We start from the raw sequence: 4,848 nt of genomic DNA, 5'->3' as shown, positions 1-4,848 counted from the left end.
CACCGCGAAGTTATACAAAACTTGTTCACAGAGACCAGTGTTCACCGCGAAGTTATACAAAACGTGTTCACAGACACCAGTGTTCACCGCGAAGTTATACAAAACTTGTTCACAGACACCAGTGTTCACCGCGAAGTTATACAAAACTTGTTCACAGACACCAGTGTTCACCGCGAAGTTATACAAAACTTGTTCACAGACACCAGTGTTCACCGCGAAGTTATACAAAACTTGTTCACAGACACCAGTGTTTTCGGCATCATCGTCTGCTGACAGCATAAACATGTGTTTGACATCTTGCGAAAAAAGCCAAGACCCAAGTCCTTGAAACACTCCCCCGTGACGACTGACAGCTTAGAATACAGTGGTGAAATATTCTGATCTCAGCAACACTTCCAGACAACCTGAAGGAAACGTTTAGTTCTCTTTGCATCATTTTAGTTTCACCTCTCACTAAACTAAGTACTCGTGGTTCTGTATCATGGCTAACAGGTCAAGGAACATTTTTTTCACCTGTACAGTTATTGTAAAGTTTTTCAGGTACGTGCATGACGATGTTTTACGCCATGCTTCCGTCACACAACACGTGATTTTTTTTTTTATCCCCTTCCTTGCAATATCTATCGAATAGCATATGGCGATATACCCTCTCATCCAATATTTTTTACGAGATGTGTCAGCAATACTAATGTACACACACAGAACGAGCTGGAACAACAGTCGTGATCATTTGTCTGGGTTCTGTCTGGGTCATGAACGTGCTGGCATGGTGGGTCAGGATTTTCTTTCTCTGATTCTGCGTTGTTGTTTTTTTCTCTGCCTGTCGGTCTGTCTCTCCCCATTCTCCCCCTTTCTTTCTCTCTTTCCCCACGTCTCTCCCTCTTATACTTTTCAACTGTTCTTATCTCTCTTACAATATGTATTTGACCATTTACTGAACGAAAAAAAGTGAATAGGTTTTTTGCTTAAGAGTTCTGTTTAGCCATAAAATGGATCTGTTTATATATATATATATATAATCTTTTTTTTTTATATCTTCCCACACAGACTGTCAAATAATACAGACAGGAGAAGTTGTTCCAATGATGTATGTGCCTGGGTCACGACGTCGCTGATATATCAGGTCGTGAGCTTTTTATTTTTCATTTCCTCTATCTGTCTCCATTTCCCTACCCCCACTTGCTCCTCACCCAACCTCTCCCCACTCTCTCTCCATACTTCCCTGACCACCTGTCTCTTCAGGTCGCCTTCAAAACAATATTTATTGCCGTCTTACAACTGCCATCTTATGTTGTTGTTTTCTGTTATTTTCTTGCCCTGTGTTTATCTTTTCCCTTTGTTACTGCCATTCTTTTTTTAGGTATAAAAATATTGACAGACTTCTGAACTTAATATCCAGTACACGTCCACCTCTCTCTCTCTCTCTCTCTCTCTCTGTATATATCTATATATATGTGTCGCTCACCACTGAACAGACATGCCTACAAGTAGGTGTATGTGATTATGAGCGAGACAGCACATATTTATAATTATTTGTATTTGTTTTGTATTTGTATTTCTTTTTATCACAACAGAATTCTCTGTGTGAAATTCGGGCTGCTCTCCCCAGGGAGAGCGCGTCGCTACACTGTAGCGCCACCTTTCTTTCTTTTCTTTTTTCCTGCCTGCAGTTTTATTTGTTTTTCCTATCGACGTGGATTTTTCTATATGATTTTGCCAGGAACAACCATTTTGTTGCCGTGGGTTCTTTTACGTGCGCTAAGTGCATGCTGCACACGGGACCTCGGTTTATCGTCTTATCCGAATGACTAGCGTCCAGACCACCACTCAAGGTCTAGTGGAGGGGGAGAAAATATCGGCGGCTGAGCCGTGATTCGAACCAGCGCGCTCAGATTCTCTCGCTTCCTTGGCGGACGCGTTACCTCTAGGCCATCACTCCATCTTAAGCCGCATCAGCACAAACGCGACGTCGTGCACGCACGCCTTCAGTACAGCATCTGACGCTTGTTTTGGCGCTTAGCACGTGCCACCCACACTTCATGCACACACACACACACACACACACACATGTACACACGAGTGCGCACGATCGCATACACGTTTAAATGTATCAAAAAAACATATGACCCCATTCCTCCTTAAACCACCTCTCTCTCTCTCTCTCTCTCTCTCTGTCTCCAACTGAACATAGATTTGGACTTGTTTGGATGTGTCAAGGAGTGGGTTACGAAAATGCGTTTATATCAGAATTTAAAAACAGATTGATAGCGTGTTATAAACAAAATTGGCATGGAGAAATGGAAAGTAATGATAAATATTGCTGGTTCCTTTCTTTCAATCAGCATTTCAGACAGAAAGATATATTTCAGTCATAACAAACAGGTGGCACAGAGTAAATCTTGCTAGATTTAGACTGAGAACAGTTGGGCTGAATGCTAACAAAAGATAATTAACAAATAGTAAAGAGTGGTTACTCTCTCCATTCACAAGGTACACAACTTCAAGTTAGTGCAGCCTACGTCACCGACTCAGCTAGCACACAGGTAAAAAAAAGGGGGTGGATGGGGTGGGAGGTGTGTGTGTGTGTGTGTGTGTGGGGGGGGGGGGGTACTTTGGAACAAACTCAGACGCTTCCTCGAAAAAGGAAGCGCCGGGCTTGTCCTTATACCGATCATTTGACATGTGCACTCAGCAGCAAAGACAGAAGAAATGTGCAAACACAAATTAGCTTTTATTTAAGACTGGCATAACCTCTTTAATCCTGAACAAGCCACACAGAACACATGGACAATATAGAACAAACACATGGTTGCCTCATTATTTGTTAATTTGGCCTCCTTATTTGTTAATTTCCAGCTAACAAAAGATGGTTTGAGACAGGTGGATTAGCAACATCTTCGAGGTTCGGGAAAAGTGTACATTCTTTAAGACAGCTGCAGCAAAGAGGAAAGACCTAATCAGTGTTTTAACATCAAACGACGAAAATATTATCCTCTCGGTTGCAAAATACGTCTCAGAGGCAGTAGATACACGGAAAAAGAAAATAAATGATCAAAACGCCTGTTAATACAAAATATATGCAAACATTAATGGTTTTACAAATGAATATTTTGAGGGTCAAAATAGAAGCAGATAGAATTGGTATTTGGGTGGTCAGTCTGATGATGATGATGCTGTTGTTGTTTGTTTTTTTTGTGTGTAATTTGTTGGCTGTTGTTTATTGATATAATCTTTGTAATATGAGGTGCGTTAATTTTTGTTTTGTTTTGTTTTACTTCCCCTGTACCCCCTGTCACATGGGCTGTTAAGCTGATGACAGTAAAGAGTCAGTGTCAAGTCTCTCTCATTTCCTTGTGATATGCAAGTATTGTGAAGAAATTCAAAAGAAATGCTTTTTTTAACGATGAAAACTTAAAGAACATGAACTTTACTAGTATGCTTTTGATAGATGATGAAGTAAGGATAAGATCACTAGCGAAGTTCATCGCCCCAGCTTGGGATTGTCGGAAAAAGAAATCAACTGCGGAAGCCTTGTAGTTATGGAAAAACACTGTTACCATGAGGCCGGTTTTCACAGGTTATAATGCCGAATGACTTTGTAGACAGTTGGATGGTTGAGCTTTTTTATTTTCCTTCTTAATCTAAGCAATATGTTGTATTTTATGATTTTGTTGTTTTTTGTCGTTGATTTTCTTTTTACTCTTGGCAATATTTCAATTTCTCTGTAAACCGCCGTTACTCCTTTGTTAATACATTGTCCCCCTTGTCAAAAGATGGTACTGTCAGTGGCAATAAACAATGTCCGTGTCCGTGTCAGTGACCGTTTCTCTCTCTCTCTCTCTCTCTCTCTCCCCTCCGTCCCTTTCCCTGGCCTCGTTTCTATAAATATTCTGTCGAGCCAGCAGTTTCATTTACAGTAGACAGTCATGTAGTATCCCACAGTCTTGTTTTCTTCTCCCTTGACATTCTTCTGATGCACGTGGTTGACAGCAGCAGACATGACTTGGACGAGGGAAAATAATACGCCCTCCCACAATGGTTTGTCCTCCAGGGAGATTCTGAATGTTGTCCAAGACTTAGTGCTGGTGCTAAATGATAATGCAGTCCAGTTTATTAAAGACGCAACGACCATTTTCATAAGGTGCCGAAGTTGATACTGCTGAGTATTTGCGAGAGAGAGAAAGAGAGAGAGAGAGAGAGTGTGTGTGCGCGAGTGCATGCGTATGTGTGTGTGTTTGTTTGTGTGTGTGTGTGAGTGTGTACGCACGCACGCTTGCGAAAGTGCCCTATATGCGTGTGTGTGCACTTATACCACCGCTTGTACCAGTTTAGGTAACTTGAGATCTAACGTATTGTTACGAGAAGTGTTGTTTTAATTGGTGCACGTTAAGGTGGATGAAAATTTGTCACAACAAAACAATTGAAAAGTATAAAAGATTTGACTTGCATGTCTCAAAAGAAGGGATGTTCTGCCGTGAACATTTCATCTGAAACTGAAATAAAATTCCAGAAATGACCCCCCCCCCCCCCCCCCAATTTATTTATTTATTTATTTTTTTAGATAAATAGTCATCTGCTTATCTGATCACAAAAAAACAACAACAACAACAACAAAAAAAAAGCCTGATTAAAATTCTGTTATTTTTCATCGAAACCTGCTAATGCAGCAAGCCGATTTGGGACAAACTGATTTTGAATTGACATATGACAATTGATAGACCTGTCTCTTCTGTACGCTTTCCTTTTACCCCCACCCCCACCCCCGCCCTCCTCTTTCCCCCAAACCCACAAACATCCCTCTGATTCACAGTTATGCATGCGGGTGAATGTCTGGTGTGGAAGCTTTGT

This window comes from Babylonia areolata, chromosome 25 (assembly GCF_041734735.1).
Source record: "Babylonia areolata isolate BAREFJ2019XMU chromosome 25, ASM4173473v1, whole genome shotgun sequence".
Taxonomy (NCBI): Eukaryota; Metazoa; Mollusca; class Gastropoda; order Neogastropoda; family Buccinidae; genus Babylonia; species Babylonia areolata.
Note: the sequence above shows the minus strand (reverse complement) of the source record.